Raw genomic sequence first — 17374 nt, 5'->3', positions numbered from 1 at the left:
AAGGTCTGGCTAAGACTAATATGCAAACATTAAACATGGAACCAGGGGAACAACTGACTTGGGGCCGTGGTGGAGTGGCTGTGTGGGTTCTGACTCTGGAGTATCCAGGGGGCCAGGTTGGAAGGTCACAATTATCCCTCCTGGCCTTGAAATCTATGGGGCTGGGTATCTAGGTGCAGAGAAGCCCCAGGGCATTTCTTACACCAGTGGTAGAGCTGAACAGTGTAAGCCATTTCCCCAGACAGGCTGGGTGGGCACCAGAGCCAAGGAGACCTCTGCCCCCGATGTGGGTGCGTCTGTGACCTGAGTTTTCCTCAGTGGGCATCTCTGCCCCAGCCCATCCCAGGTGGGGGTTTCCGGGCAACAGCGTACATGTCCCTGTGGTTTCCAGGTCCTGCCCTCTCCTCCCTCTGCCTGGTCTATATACCCCCGCAGGCTGAGACACAGGCTCCGTGCCCTGCCTGGATCGCTCTGATGAGGCAGCTCTTGATCCTGGTCATGTTCCCTGCGGCCTTTCTCCTGATCCCCGGGGCCTAGGCTGGTGATTGCTGGGGGGAAGAGGGATTGGGGCCTGTGGGGAGCAGGACCCTGACCCAGCAAGGGGATCTGTGAGCAGCAGTGAGGGTCTCTCCCCAATCCTGCTGGGGCCAAGGGGCTGTAGCAAACAGTGCAGCCTCTCCTGAGTGTGGCTGGGGCTCTCAGAAAAGCCCAAGAGGTTGGGTGGCCTATTCCCACCCTCAGACAGGTAGCCCGGCTATGGGGCTAAGTTCATAGATTCATAGATACTAAGGTCAGAAGGGACCATTCTGATCATCTAGTCCGACCTCCTGCACAGCGCAGGCCACAGAATCTCACCCACCCACTCCTATGAAAAACCTCACCCATGTCTGAGCTATTGAAGTCCTTAAATCATGGTTCAAAGACTTCAAGGAGCAGAGAAGCCTCCCTCAAGTCAACCATGCCCCATGCTACAGAGGAAGGCGAAAAACCTCCAGGGCCTCTCCAATCTGCCCTGGAGGAAAATTCCTTCCCGACCCCAAATATGGCGATCAGCTAAACCCTGAGCATATGGGCAAGATTCATCAGCCAGATACCCAGGAAAGAATTTTCTATAGTAACTCAGATCCCATCCATCTAATATCCCATCTCAGGGGATTTGGCCTATTTACCCTGAATATTTAAAGATCAATTACTTACCAAAATCACATTATCCCATCATACCATCTCCTCCATAAACTTATCGAGTAGAATCTTAAAGCCAGATAGATCTTTTGCCCCCACTGCTTCCCTTGGAAGGCTATTCCAAAACTTCACTCCTCTGATGGTTAAAAACCTTCGTCTGATTTCAAGTCTAAACTTCCTGGTGGCCAGTTTATACCCATTTGTTCTTGTGTCCACATTGGTGCTGAGCTTAAATAATTCCTCTCCCTCTCCTGTATTTATCCCTCTGATATATTTATAGAGAGCAATCATATCTCCCCTCAATCTTCTTTTAGTTAGGCTAAACAAGCCAAGCTCCTTAAGTCTCCTTTCATAAGACAAGTTTTCCATTCCTCGGATCATCCTAGTAGCCCTTCTCTGTACCTGCTCCAGTTTGAATTCATCCTTTTTAAACATGGGAGACCAGAACTGCACACAGTATTCTAGGTGAAGTCTCACCAGTGCCTTGTATAACGGTACTAAAACCTCCTTATCCCTACTGGAAATGCCTCTCCTGATGCATCCCAAAACCGCATTAGCTTTTTTCACAGCCATATCACATTGGCAGCTCATAGTCATCCTATGATCAACCAATACTCCAAGGTCCTTCTCCTCTTCCGTTACTTCTAATTGCTGCGTCCCCAACTTATAGCTAAAATTCTTGTTATTAATCCCTAAATGCATAACCTTACACTTCTCACTATTAAATTTCATCCTATTACTATTACTCCAGTTTACAAGGTAATCCAGATCCTCCTGTATAATATCCCGATCCTTCTCCGAATTGGCAATACCTCCCAGCTTTGTATCATCTGCAAACTTTATTAGCACACTCCCACTTTTTGTGCCAAGGTTACAGGCCTGGGACCCAAGAAATTTGGGGCCTATTTCCAGCTCACCTCAGGCTCCCTGTGAGGACCTTGGGCTGGTCCCGGGGACTGGGATTTTCATGCAGTGCTGATAGGAACTGAGCACCCAAATCCCTTGGTAAGTTTAGAAAATCTCCCTGGTCCTCAGTTTCCCCATCTGTACAATGAAAAGATTATGAATGTGTCTGTCTGAACTGGACACTATTTGGGGCAGGGATTGTGGTTCTGTGCAGAGCCCGGCACAAGGAGGTCTTGATCTTGGCTGGGAGCTGCACAACACCTAGTATAATGGGGGGCCTGGATCTCAGCCTCGGTGCCACCCTAATGTAACTAACAGCAGTGTATTAAAGGTAGGATTTTCCAAACAACCCAGTCACTTGAGTGGAGACTTCTTCTGAGCTGATCACAAAACTTTTTTTTATTTTTCCATGGGAAAAACAATAAAAAGTGTTTATTTTACAATGACCAAAACCTGAAAGTTCTCACCTAAATATTACCCACAACTGGAGAGAGAGAATCAGTTGCACCATAATAATTCAGACTGGTTCGAGACAAGGCTTTCTGAGAACAAATACTATTAGTAAAACCTACAATTTTCCATTGGACCAAACATCTGGCAGGTCAGTCTTGGACCAGCCCTGGTTGGTCACTGTGGACTCATGGAGAAGGAGAAGCATCCACAGGAGACCTTTCAGTGTCGTTCTGGGGGCTGTCTGGCCTCATCTGGGGTGACCTTGATCCCCAATGCCATTACCTCAAGGCAGTGCGATTACTGACCCTCTCCCAGTGTGTTTGGTACCGATTCCCCACCCAGCGAGAGATAAACTTCAGATTTATCTTCCAGCCCCATGGGGTGTCCGTGAGGGAGAGCGGGGCAGTGGGCAGGGTTCCAGGCACAGGAATCCCCCAAGGAGGGCATCGGGGGGGAGGGTTGAGGCTGTGGGGACTCCCCTTCAGGATGGGGAGCTTGATCCCAGCCCGGCCCAGTGAGATGATAGGTTTTTTTTATATGAACCTGGTCTCCCCACAGGTGAGATCATCGGGGGCCGGGAAGCCAAGCCCCACTCCAGACGCTACATGGCCTATCTGGAAATACAAGATGGGCGGGTTAAAAAAAAATGTGGAGGATTCCTGGTGAAGACAAACTTTGTGCTGACGGCTGCTCACTGCAATGGAGAGTAAGCGCCTCTGTGCTGGGGACGTCGGGGCAGGTGGGGGTTAGGAGGTGATGGGGGAGCCAGGAGCTCTGGTGCGGTCGTAGGTTGCAGGGAAGGAACAGTTAGTAGGACGGGCTGGGAGAGCAGAGCAGGGGTCTGATCTGCTCAGGGGCCGTTGCAGTGTCTCTAGGGGCCTCTGCAAACCATGGTCCAGATCCTGTTCTGGGTAAATCAAGCTGGGGTCTGGCCCATTGCCCAGATTGTGGCAGGGAGGGGCTCACAGCTCCAGGATAGCTCTGCAGGGCTCTGGGATGGGGGGAGCCGGGCATAGACCCCTGTCTGGATCTAGCCAGGGTGGGGTCACTGGGCTGGACAGGAGCTGAGAGCGAGGTGCTGCAAGGACAACGAGGAGGGGAACCGCACAAGGGGCTGGTATAGACACAGGCTGGGACCACATTGCCACTGGGCAGGTGTTTGTGCTGCAACTGGCACCCTCTAGAGGGGAAAGGCCCCTTGGGCCATTTCCTAGCCTCCTGCGCCAGCCAGTCCCCAGCCCTGGGCCAGATCGCTGTGTGTGTGTGTGTGTGTGTGTGTGTATATATTTTGGATGCTGGCAGATGAGTCAGAGATCTTGGCCCGAGAGCCCCAGGCTGCCCTGTCCCCTCCATATCACTGTTCATGAGTGAGACCCACATGTGCCAATCCGTCACCTCACGTACACTCCTGCCCCTCACGCCCCATGTATTGCTTTCTCAGCAACATCACTGTCACACTGGGAGCCCATAACATTAGAAAACAGGAACGGAGCCAACAGAAAATCCCAGTGCACCACAAGATCCCCCACCAGCAATATGACAAGACGACCCTTAACAATGACATCATGCTCCTGCAGGTATCATCCACTTCCTATCAACCCACCCCCAGTGACTTCACACTACTGGAGGTACTACCTCCCCACCCCATCACCCTACCCCCAGTGATTTCACATAAAAGCACTAGACTCATCTCTATTTTCCTCTGTTGGGACTTGTTGGTCCCTTTCAGCTCCACTCCCTGGGCTGATCTGGTTCCCTGTTTTCCCTCACGTCCATGGCAGCTGTCACACAATGCAATGCTGAATAACTGGGTGCGGCTCATCCCCCTGCCAAAGGCGAAGTCCAGGGTGAGGTCAGGATCCATGTGCAGCATGGCTGGATGGGGTCGGACTGGCAGAAACTCAAGAACTGATACCCTCCGTGAGGTGGGCCTCGAGGTCATGAAGGACGACATGTGTCATCTGTACTCTGTATACAACTCTTCAACAATGCTGTGTGTGGGGAAGCCCGGCCTGGGGAAATTACCTTATCGGGTAAGTATCCTGCTGACCTGGAGGCTCTTTGGTTCCAGGAGGTCACTGCTGGGAGGGAATGGGGAGGTGTTTTCCAGGGTTAAATATCTAATTGCACAGTGATCCCCTACAAACCTAGCCCCACTCAGGAAACGGGGTGTTGATGCAGACATCAGATTGGCCCAGAGGATGAAGCGATAGTGAGACCAGCTCAGCTTAGCTCCTACTAGCTTGGCAAAGATCCTTTATTACACATGGCTATTGACGTTCTTTCATTTCAAACCCCAGCCACCACAACCCAATTCAAGTCTACCCCAAACTCAACTCCCCTCCCCAACAAAATCCTTCCCAACTGTTCTACAAACTGAACCCCCAACACAACACTACCCCAAACTCAATCCCTTTCCTGAACAACCCTACCCCAAACTCAAACCCCACCCTATGCAACACAATCTCAAACTGACCCCCCCAACACAAACTTACCAACTCCACCCCAAACTCAACTGCCTCTAACACAACCCTTCCAACCCTACCCCAAATTCAAACCCCACCCAACACAGCCCTATCAACCCTACCCCAACACTATCCAAAGCTCAAACACCCAGCACAACTGTACCCAACCCTTCCTCAAACTCCACCCAACACAATCCTACCCAACTCTATCAAACTTAACCTGTCCTGCACAACTGTCCCCAGCTCCAACACTACCCAATCTCTACTAAATTTAACCACTGTCCTATCCAGCTCTACCCTGTTCTACTAAACTCTACCCAAACTCATCCCTACCCACATCCACCCCATTCAAACCCTACCCAATTCTACCCAACCCAAATTAAACTCTACCAAACTCTGCCTAACCCTACTAGTGCCAAATATTGAAACCTCCCCTACTCTGGTGCAATCAGATCTGCAGATGAAAACTCATGCTACAGATATGCAAGATGTAATTGTGGTTATTCTTAATCCCAGGGTGATTCTGGTGGCCCCTTGGTATGCGAGGGAGTGGCCCAGGGCATTGCTTCATATGTTGATGAGCATTTGTGCGAGCCAAGCGGGTTTACAAGACTCTCCACCTTCATTCCCTGGATCCAGAACATTCTGCAGAAACAGCACTAAATGAGACATTGTTTTCCTCACTCTTTGCATGGCTATACCAGCCATGGGCTAACTAGGCTTTACATATGAAATGCAGATTATCTTCATTAGTTTTAGAAAAATGCAATGAATTGATTGGTCTCAAAATGGATTGGGGGTGGGGGAAGGAGTTCATAGACGTTGGGATAAAACCCGTGTGTCTCTGAGTTTTTGAACTATCCTATGGGATTCTAGAGCAGGGATCAGATTCCCTCTATTAAACCCTATAGGATGGTGCCAGAAAAACCATATAGAAAGGCTGGTATTGGAGCCAGCACCCCATAGAGGGAAAAGATGATATCCTCTTGCATCAATTTCTCTTAGTGAGAGAGACAAGCTTTGAGCTTACACAGAGCTCTTCTTTATGTCCGGAAAGGTTCTCTATGTGTGTCAGCTCAATGGAAGGTGGAAACAAATTGTTTAACATAAGAAGTTAACACATATTTCAAGGGACCATTCAAGCTGGAGTAGCCTGTTGACACCTCTCCAGTCATAGGGGAGAAAGAAGGTGGGAAAGGTGTGGGGAAGGAGGTTTGGTGGGCTATAGATTGTTGTAATAATCCATAAATCCAGTGCATCTATTCACTTCACATTTTTTTTAGTGTCTAGCAAAGTTATGAATTTAAGCTCCCAGGCTCACTTTTTGCAAGTGTTGTGCAGGTTTCCTTTGAGGATGAGGACAGAGGTCAGCTATGGAGTGATCATTTTGTGAAAAGTGTTTATCCCCACGTGATAAGGTGTTTTTGTCTTTCATCATTTTTCTGTGTGAGTTCATTCAAGGGTGGTTGTCTCATTTCACCCATCTAGTTGTTATTGGGGCATTTAGTGCACTGGATAAGGTACACCACATGTTTTGATGGCTATGTGTAGGACCCATGGATCTAGAAAGGTGCGTTGTGGAGAGGGGGTGTTAGGTCTGCAAGTTTTGCATCTTTTGTTCTGGCAGGGTCTGGTACTACTTTGAGTTGGTGGGTCCTGGTCTGGGCGAAGCTTGCTTCTGATGAAGAGCAAGGAGAGAAATATGTGCTAAATATTTATGATAACCAATCTGTTCAACCTTGTACTTAGCTATGATACCCTGAAAGCCTTTCCCAGACCCGAAGAGCTCTGTGTAAGCTCAAAAGCTTGTCTCTCCCACCAACAAAAGTTGGTCCAATAAAAGATATCACCTCACAGACCTTGTTGCCTTTTGATCAGATTACAACTTTGACTGATAAAAGGTAACAGTGTTGATTTTATATACTTATAATTCTGGAATTCATCAGACTTGGTACTGCACATGTTGATTAGAAAATTAGAACTATGTAAAATTACCATGGCCCACATAATGTAGGTTAAAAGCTGGCTAAATGATAGATCTCAAAATGTAATTGTAAATGTGGAATCATCACCAAATGGATGTGTTCCTTGTGGGCTCAGGGATCTGTTCTTGTCCTATGCAATTTACCATTTTTATCAATGCCCTGGAAGAAAACTTAAAATCAGTACTGATAATGTTTGCCGATGACTCAAAAATTGGGGGAGTGATAAATAATGCAGGGGACAGGTCACTAATACAGAGTGATCTGGATTGTTTGGTAAGCTGGGAGTAAGCAAACAATATGCATTTTAATATAGCTAAATGTCAATGTATCCATCGAGGAACAAAGAATATTGGCCAGATTTACAGACTGTCTCCTGGGAAATAAGGACTCCACAAAAGATTGGGGGCCAAGATGAACATGAGCTCCCAGTGCAATGCTGTGGCCAAAAGAGCTACTGTGATCCTGGGATGCATAACCAGTGGAATCTCGAGTAGGAGTACAGAGGTTATTTTACCTTGGGATTTGGTCCTGGTGCAACTGTTGCTGGAACCCTGCGCCCAGATCAGGGGTCCACAATTCAAGAAAGGTGCTGATAAATTGGAGAGGTATCAGAAAAGAGCCATGAGAATGATTAAAGGATAAGAAAACCTGCCTTCGAGTGATAGACTCAAGAAGCTCTGTCTATTTAGCTTAACAAAGAGAAGGTTAAGGGGTGACATGATTGCAGTCTACAAGTACCAACATGAGGAACAAATATTTAATAATGGCTTCTTCCGTCCAGCAGAGAAAGGTCGAACACTTCTAGGAAATGTTGTATCTTGCTGTATTACTTTTCCATCAGATGTCTGGGTAGTTAAAGTCCCCTTCCCTCCATCTTCCCTCTTTACTTGTTAATTTTACATGGTGGTTTGTGGCCTCTGGAATCAGCACAGAGTTTTATGAAATCCCATCCCTGTGAGTGTTTCCTTCCCTCCTGAATCTGTCAGCCAGATGAGGGGAGCCCTAGCCACTCAGAGGTTGAACCCGACAGGCTGAACAGTCTGTCAAACCAGGGCAGTAGGAACAACAAATTACTAGGATCCAGCTCCTCTGTTTGCATCTGCCTGTGCTGTTAGTGGCATTGGGGAATGTGAGATAGGGCTTTTCCCATATGGGTACTGACTGCAGGGGACTGGTTGGCTCAGGGAATGGGATACAAAAACTCAGTTAATGCTGCAGCATCTGAGCTGAAGCCTGGAATCTGGCCTGGGTTCCCAAGTTCAGAACTAACATTTTCAATGTTGTAAAGCAAAACTTTTACATGTTTCCCATAGCCTGGAACATAGGCTCCGACTTCCCTTCTAGCCGGGGGATGCTCAACACCCCCCCTTCTGCCCCAGCTCCCACCCCCCTCCACCCCTTCCCCCAAGTCCCTGTCCCACCTCTTCACACCCCTGCTCTGCCCCCACCCTGCCTCTCTTTCAGGCACCTCCCTCCCGCATGCCACGAAACAGATGTTTGCGGCAGGCAGGAAGCACTGAGAGGGAGAGGGAGAAGTTGATCAGCAGGGCTGGCGATGGGCGAGAGATGCTGGGGGGAGGGAGGATGGGGGGGGTTTGGCTGTCGATGGGTGCTGGGGTGACCGGATGTCCTGATTTTATAGGGACAGTCCCGATATTTGGGGCTTTGTCTTATATAGGTGCCTATTACCCTCTACCCCCCTTCCCAATGTTTCACATTTGCTGACTAGTCACCCTAGTGGGTGCTGAGCACCCACTAACTTTTCTCTGTGGCTGCTCCATCCCTGGAGCACCCACGGAGTCAGCGCCTATGGCCCAGAATACAAACATTGCCCATGAGGTTAATGCAGGCAGCAACTTCCAAGCATTGCATAGAGTCTGAACACTAAATGGGTTTTTGTAAGACTCATCCCTATTTTGAGTGAAAAACAAATACACAGGTCAACAGGTTTCTTCTCCAGCTATGAGTCTGTTAGTTCTTAGCTAATGCTATCTGCCTAGGCCTGCCAGCATCACACCGTGTAGTCTATCACTGGATAGCCAGGGAGGGCTCACAGCTCTCTCCCATGTGAATGCACTGTCACCAAGCCACATGATTCCCTGGATATCTGCTGTGACAAGCTGCAAAGTCCTCCTGCCTGCACTTTCACCAGCATTCATACAGGAAGGGAAATACCCATCTGCAGTTACATGAAGGCTCTCTGACCAGCCCCTGCACGGGAAGGCTACTCCCAGCTCCACAGGCATGCACTCCCTCTGTACAAAGCAAGCTCATAAAATTCTCCCTCTCCCTCAATGTGGAAAGGAATATGAAACAGTCTTTTCCCCCGAGTTATGATTCCCACACACTTCTCTCCAACTCATTGGTTTAGATAAAGGAAATGTTTATTAACTACAAAAGATAGATTTTAAGTGATTACAAGTGATAACAAACAGATCAAAGCAGATTACCTAGCAAATAAGCAAAAACTGCAAACTAAATATACTAAATAGATTGGATATGAATAGCAGATTCTCACCCTAAGAGATGATACAAACAGGCTGCAGATTCTTAAGGGGCCAGCTGCACTTGCTTTACAGCTTGGAATACCCAGGTGTTTCATTCACAGGCTAAAAATCCTGTTAGCCTGGGTCCAGCACTTCCCCCCCCAGTTCAGTCTTTGTCCCTCAGGTGTTTCCAGGAGTCTTCTTGTGTGGGGAGCCAAGAACACCCAATGATGTCACTCTCCTGCCTGTTATAGCTTTTGCATATGGCGGGAACCCTTTGTTCTCAAAGTATGGTTCTCAGACCAGTCTGTGGAAAAATGCTGACATCCCAGGATGGAGTCTAGAGACATGTGGTCTCATTACATGTCTTTGCAGAGTCATAGCAGCCATTATTTGGAGGCTGTCTATAGCATTCTCAGGAATGCAGAATTCCCAGGTGGGAGATAAGCTTCTTCTACGGCTCATTGTTTTTTTTTCCTAATGGCTCATTGCCCCAAATAGGCCCTTCCCCACCCACTAGAAATGTCTTGTCTAGTTGGCATTACCCAGGTGTAACTACATGTGAAATAAAAATAATAGAATAGAATATATGGGTTGAAAGGGACCTCAGGAAGTCATCTTGTCCAGCCCCCTGCTCAAAGCAGGACCAATCCCCAACTAAATCATCCCAGCCAGGGTTTTGTCAAGCCTGACCTTAAAAACCTCAAAGGAAGGATATTCCACCACCTCCCTAGGTAACCCATTCCAGTGCTTCACCACCCTCCTAATGAAAAAGTTTTTCCTAATATCCAACCTAAACCTCCCCCACTGCAACTTGAGACCATTACTCTACATTCTGTCATCTGGTACCACTGGGAACAGTCTAGATCCATCCTCTTGGGAACTCCCTTTCAGGTAGTTGAAAGCAGCTATCAAATCCCCCCTCATTCTTCTCTTCCGCAGACTAAATAATCCCAGTTCCCTCAGCCTCTCCTCATAAATCATGTGTCTCCTAATCATTTTTGTTGCCCTTTGCTGGACTCTTTCCAGTTTTTCCACATCCTTCATGTAGCGTGGGGCACAAAACTGGACAACGTATTCCAGATGAGGCCTCACCAATGCCAAATAGAGGGGAACGATCACATCCCTCAATCTGCTGGCAATGCCCCTATTTATACAGCCCAAAATGCCATTAGCCTTCTTGGCAACAAGGGCACACTGTTGACTTATATCCAGCTTCTCATCCATTGGAACCCCTAGGTCCTTTTCTGGAGAACTGTTGCCTAGCCACTCAGTCCCTAGTCTGTAGCAGTGCATGGGATTCTTCCATCCTAAGCGCAGGACTCTACACTCGTCCTTGTTGAGCCTTATCAGATTTCTTTTGGCCCAGTTCTCTAATTTGTCAAGGTCCCTTTGAATCCTATCTACCACTCCTCCCCATTTAGTGTCATCTGCAAACTTGCTGAGGGTGCAATCCACACCATCCTCCAGATCATTAATGAAGATATTGAACAATATATGGCCAGTGTTCATAACTTCAGATACAAAAATGATACATGCATACAAATAGGATAATCAAAAGGATAATCATATTCAGCAAATCATAACATTTCCAATGACACTTCACATATCGTGTCTTGCATAAAATACTTCATAACTATTATGGCAGAGCTCCAACCTTGTCCCCATGGGTCCCACTCTTCCAGGTGGTTTAGGCTAGCTTCAGAGACTCACTGCAACCCTCCACATAGCTCTTCTCTCTTTAGGGCCAAGGATACAGTCTACTGAGCCCTTTCCATCATAAGCCAGCAAGAAGGTTGGTGAGAGAATTCCCACAGTCTCTGTTGCTCCTACAGCCTCATACCAAAACAGTTTAGCCTCCTGTCCTGACAGGGGTCTATCTTCCCTTCTCAGGGCATGTTTCTGTAGTGGTGGGTTGGGGAAAAACCCGGGCCTGCTCTCTACTCCAGGTTCCAGCCCAGGGACACTAATGGTAGCAGCTATTAGCAGCCAACCTTCACTACCAGAGTTGCTATATTTCCCTGGGCTATTTCCCCACAGCTCTCCTACTTCTCCCTGACCAATGACTTGAGGGAATCTTCATTAACCAGTCCTCCAGCCATACTTACTCTCCTCTGCCTGACTGGAGTGAGCCCTTTTATAGCATCAGAGGGGCCTTAATTAGAGTCAGGTGATCACATTAGCTTAATGGCCTCACCTGACTCTTTCAGGTTAATTGGAGTCCGGTGTTCTCATTAGCCTCTACTCTAGTCAGTCAGGGAACAAAAAACTGCTAATCCAGTGGCCAGAAGCTCTATTTCTGACTCTCCTATAGCCCTTTGGCCTGAAGGGAGACTGCTTGGGTTGCTAGGCCCTTGCTACTGCTACTCCCACTCCCTTGGCTGGGCCAGACACTATTGCCATCCTTCTCTGCTACCTAGTTACTAGTTGGCTGCTAGACACCCCTCTTCCCTCCCCCCCCCCCCCAGTTGCTGCTACTGTTCCTGCTGCAGCCCCTTAGGGCAGGGTGGGGCTGCTGGCCCACTCCCCAGAGGAGGGGAGTGAGGGACCCCGTTCCAGCCCCAGCTGCTGCAGACACTACTGCCATCTGAGAGGGGTCCTTTCTGCCTGCCTGGACCACCGGACTGCCACCTGGAGCTGCTGCTGTGGTTGCTGCTGAGGAGCTGCTGAACCTGAAGGAGGAGAAGAAGAGGCCCATCTGCTGCTGGGGGAGTGCACAGGGATTCTGCAGACCACTGAGGAGGGGGCCTTAAGTAGCTTTTGAACTGTGCTCTTGTGGTGGGGGGTTTTTGACTGTGGGGACACGGGGTGTGGTGTGGTGCCTGCTCCCTGGTCCATCTGTGTGTCCCCCTTTGCCCCCTCCTTCACCCCCAGTGGATACTTACCATCTGCCTCAGGCTCCTGCTTCTGGGACTCAGCTGCTCACCTGGCTTGTCATACCCTGATTCCACCATTTGGGCCTGAAGCTGCAGCCAGACCAAACTGACTTTTTGTGCAAGCACACGTGCCCCTCTCCCTTGGACTGATCCCCCACCCTCAGCTTTGCTTCTTACTACCTGTCCTATATGCCCCTTGCAGCCTTTTGCTCTTCCCTTTGCCCCAGCCCCCCCCCTTTCTAGCTTCAGTTTGTTTGCCTGCCCCGCCCTTTTCCCTCTGCAGTATTTGTTTGTTTGCCCCACCCCAGCCTCTGAAGCTAGCCTCTTGGTTCCCTGTCCTACCTCCAGCCTGGTTCTTTCCCCTCTCCCTGCGGTTCCCCTGCCCTGATTAGCCCCTCGCTCTGTGCACCCATGCCCCCTCCCATGCATTTGTGCCTCTCCCCATTTTAGTTTGAACCCCTTTTCACTGCACCCCTCCATGCTGTTGTATTCCCCCCCTCCCCTAGTGCAGCTAGAGGAGCTGGAATCCCACCCCATGTCGGTGACTGACCCCTAGCCCTTGATTGCCCCCCGTCCAGCCCACCCCTTTTGGCTCCCTCCTCCCCTCCCTGTAGTCGAGCAGGGAGGGGTGGTCGACCTGCTTCCCCTTTCCCCTCCTCCTTCTGGTGTTTTCCCCTCCCTCCCCTCTCATTATGGTGGGGGACAAGGTGAGTTGGGCCCCTTCGGCAGACCCCGCTGCCCCTCCCCTGCCTGATGCCCCTTCACCCCCCTTCACCTCAACCTCCACCACCATGGCTGAACCACTTGCTAATACCTCCGCTGGGGCACCGGCAGCAGCTGCTGCCATGTCCCTCGCCCCTCTGACTCTGGGGAAGCCCCCCCAGCTGGTGGGAAGGGCCAGAGTAAAAATAAGGGGAAAGGCCCCACTAAAAAGACCAAGCCATCCATGGTAGGGGCTGCCCCCACTGCCATGGCCGTGGCATCCCTCCCTGCTGTTCCCTCCACCAGCTCTGCGAGTGCCCCTCCCTCACCCCCAGGGCATACCCCACACCTACTGCTAAGTCATCTCTCCCAGCCACCACCTCTGCTACCATCTATAGCGGCCAGGGCCCCTTCCCCACCTTGACCAGGAAGCACGTCATCTGTTTCCTCCAGGTGTCCACCTTGCCCCACATGGAGACCTACGTACGGGTGTTGGTGAGGGTGGTGGGGCCCACGGCCATCATGGCGGCCTCTAAAATGTATGGAAAGGTCGTCGTCTTCCTGGCATTGGAGGCTGCTGCCCAGGAGGTGGTGGAGAAGGGACTGGCAGTAGGGGGTATGTTCATTCCCCTGGAGCCGCGAGAGGATCTGGGCATCTGACTGGTCCTGACCTCCATCCCTCCCTCCCTCCCTTCCTTCCCAATGCCACTCTATTACCTGCCCTCTCCACCCTGGGGAAGCCCATCTCCGTTGTCAGCCCTCTCCCACTGGGCTGTAAAGGCCCTGTCCTCCGTCATGTCCTTTTGTTCCGCCGGCAGGTGCAGCTTCAGTTGCTGCCAGCGGCGCGTGGCAGAAAGGTGCTCGAGAGGTCATTCCTGGTCTCCTACCAGGGGGCCCGTTACCAGGTGCACTACTCCACGGGGGAGGCCCGGTGCTATCTCTGCCGGGCGATGGGGCATGTCCGGAGGGACTGCCCCTTGGCCCGGCGAGGAGGGGCATCCGGGACCCCTGAGCCCCGGCAGGGTGCCGGCCCCATCATTGCCAGCACCCCTGGCTGCCCGGCGTCCGAAATCACTCCTCCTCCTTCCCACTCCACCATTGCTCCCGCTCGGGCCCAAGGGGCACCTCCCCCTCTATGCCCAGATGAGCGGCAGAGCCCCACCTCTGCTGCCTGCAATGTGGTGGGGCCTGTGGAGGAGGGTGTGGTGGGGATACCGCTGGGCATAGGAGAGGGCCCACCCCAGGGGGAATCTTCCCTCTCTCGTGCTCCCCAGCTGTTAAGCCCCCAAGTCCCGGAGCCCTGCCTCTGCTCCCTGACACGACCCCTCCTAGCCAGCCCCCAGATGATGCCATGGAGGACTGGGCCCTACTACAGGGGAAGCGGGGCAAGCAGAAGGCTTGAGCTCCGCTCCTCCCATCCGATGCAGAGGCCCCCCAGAAGACCAAGCAGGGGGGCACTTATGCCGAGCCTTCCGCTTTGCCCACGGGTGTGATACATCCACTGGTGCCAGCTGAGGAAGATGTGGCAGCACCAGAGGGCAGTACCACCCCTTCACTGGAGTCCCTTCCCTCTGAGGCCCCCGCTGCAGCTCCTCCTGCCCTGTTACCATCTGAAGCCCCTGCAACCCCACGGCGACTGCCGCTTCGGGTGCCAGCAAGGAGAACCCAGAGGTGGTGGAAGGCGATCTCCTCTCCATTTATGAGGAGATAGAGGCCCTGGGTCTGAGCCCGGTCACCCAGGGGGAGGATGACCCTTTGCCTGTGGGCCTCAATCTAAGTGACCTCACCTTGGCCCCTCTTTCCCCATGCTCCCTCCCCCTAACCGTGGCTTCTGCTCCCACCTCCGAGGGTCCCTTGGGCTCCTACAGCTGCCCGGCCGCAGGTGGCACCCTGCTGATGGCTGCCAAGCCTACTGAGGCAACGGCCGATGCCACGCGGCTGGGACCCGAGCCCCAAGGGGTATCCCCCATAGGTGTGGGGCTACCGACCACCTGCCCGGGTGGGGACCCTACTGAAAACTGTCCTGAAGCCTCCTGAAGCCATGGCTGCTACACCTGCCATAGAGCCTGAGCCCGGCATCATTGGGGGTCCCCTTCCAACCACCCAGATCCCTGAGCTTGACTGAGAGGGGCCTCCTTCCAGTGGCCCAGCTACTGGGGCCCAGGATCCTGCCTCTGTCACTCTCCCCGATTCTGTTCCTGACCCCTGCTCTGCCCCTACTCTTGATCCCTGCCTTGTCCCATTCCAACTCTGTCTTTATCCCCTCCATCTCCCTGGGGCCGACACCTTCCATGTCCCAGAGGATGACTCCCAGGGAGCAGCCTCTGTATTTCCCTGTCCCGAACCTCCTGGGATTGCTATCTTCCCTCCGCTGCCCCCTACTGAGCTGGGCTTTGAGGTGGGCCGTGTGGTGCCGGAGGGCTGTGTCGGAGGCCCCTTCAGAGGATAGCCAGGGCCAGTGACCCCGGCCCCCCCATACGCTGCGGGAAGAGCTCCGGGAGTTCCTTGAAGACGTCCGTGGCTCCCCTAATAAGGTGCAGCTCACTCTCCAGCGATGGGGGGACTTCCATCAATCCTCCGGGCTGCGAGGGCCCTCATGGGGGAGGGTAAAAGGACTGGGAAGCAGGGCGCCGTGGCCTACCAACGGGTCCGCCTCTTCCGTGACTCATTGCTAACCTATGGGGTAGGTCACATTTTATTGCATGGCTCGACGGGGGCCGCCAGTGATCTTCCCGGGGAGGATCCCCCCCAGCCCTCCTCATGGCACCTATCATCTTCACAACATCGAACACCCGGGGCTGTACGATGGGTCTCCGCAGGTGCCAGGTGCTCTCCTTCCTTTGGGGGGGGTACTCTGTGGTTTTCTTGCAGGAGACCCATATGGATCTGGCTGCCAAAGACAGCTGGCGGCTGGACTGGGGGGACAGGGTCTACTTTAGCCATCTCACAGTTCGTACGGCTGGAGTGGTGACCCTGTTCTCCCCCGACCTATGACCTGATGTGCTTGGGGTCAAGAGGCTGTGCCAGGTCGCCTGCTGCACCTCCGGGTCCGCATGGAGGGGCTCGTGGCCAACTCCTCACATCTATGTCGCAACATTGGGCCCGGAGCAGCTGTGTTTCTGTCAGCAGGCGTCCGCTTTCCTCGGCAGCTTGGATCCTCCTGAGTGCCTGGTCCTGGCGGGGACTTTAACAACACCCTTGAGGAGCGGGACTGCTCGGGGACCGAGCAGAGCCCAGCCACCGTGGATGTCCTCCGGGAGATAGTCGAACATCACTCCCTGGTGGACGTCTGGCGCGACCACCACCCGGACTATATTTCGATGTTCATTTTTGTCCAGGTGGAGGCCCATCGGTCATGCCACTCCCGGTTATACTGCATCTATTTATCACATTTCCATCTTTCACAGGCCCACTCCTCCAGCATCCAGCCAGCCCCGTTCTCTGATCAACATTTAGCCACCAAGACGGCCTCCCTCTGCACGGAGAGGCAGGGTCCGGCCTATTTGCATTTCAACAACAGCTTGCTGGAGGATGTGGGCTTCGTGGTGTCCTTCCGGGAGTTCTGGCTGGCCTGGCGAGGGCAGCAGCGTGCCTTTCCCTCAGCACGGCGGTCATGGGATCAAGGGAAGGTGCACGCCCAGCTCTTCTGCCGTGACTACACCCGAGGCACAGCCGACAGAGGGTTGCGGCAGTAGACCAGTTGGAACAGGAGGTCTTGGAGCTGGGGAGGCATCTGGCCACCAGCCCCGAGGATCCACCCCTCTGGAGTATGCCGGGAGAAACAGGAGGAGCTCCAGGCCCTCGAAGACCATCGGGCCCAGGGCGCCTTTGTTGGATCCCGCATCCCTCTCCTTCGGGAGATGGATCATGGCTCCTGCTTCTTCTATGCCCTGGTGAAAAGAAGGGGGGCCAAGAAGCATGTCCCCTGCCTCCTCGCAGAGGACAGCACCCCTGTCACAGATTCGGTGGAGATGCATGGGAGGGCCAGGGCCTTCTACGCAAGCCTTTCCTCCCTGGATCCAACCAATCCTAATGCTTGCAGAGTGCTCTGGGACGAACTCCTTATGGTCAGCACAGGCGACCGAGACCGGCTAGAGCTGCCTCTCACTCTGGCCGAGTTCTCGGAAGCCCTCCACTGCATGCCCACCAATAAATCTCTGGGCATGGACGGGCTGACCGTGGAGTTCTACCACGTGTTCTGGGATGTCCTCGGCCCAGACTTAGTCACTGTCTGGACTGAGTCCTTACAGAGAGGGGTCCTCCCTCTTTTGTGCAGGCGAGCTGTGCTCACCTTACTGCCGAAGAAGGGGGACCTCTGC

The 17374-nt window shown here is 52.3% G+C and overlaps 1 protein-coding gene and 1 pseudogene across 1 annotated transcript in view; one reads left to right on the top strand and one right to left on the bottom strand.

The window, feature by feature from the left end:
• Window positions 1-17374, bottom strand: part of LOC119841806 (mast cell protease 3-like) — a 500929-nt gene that overhangs the window by 457186 nt on the left and 26369 nt on the right.
• On the top strand, window positions 472-5809 carry LOC119841850 (annotated as a pseudogene).

The sequence above is a fragment of the Dermochelys coriacea genome, chromosome 13 (genome assembly GCF_009764565.3).
Source record: "Dermochelys coriacea isolate rDerCor1 chromosome 13, rDerCor1.pri.v4, whole genome shotgun sequence".
Classification (NCBI taxonomy): domain Eukaryota; kingdom Metazoa; phylum Chordata; order Testudines; family Dermochelyidae; genus Dermochelys; species Dermochelys coriacea.
The sequence above is the reverse complement of the archived record's forward strand: the minus strand, read 5'-3'. Positions and strand labels throughout refer to the sequence as shown.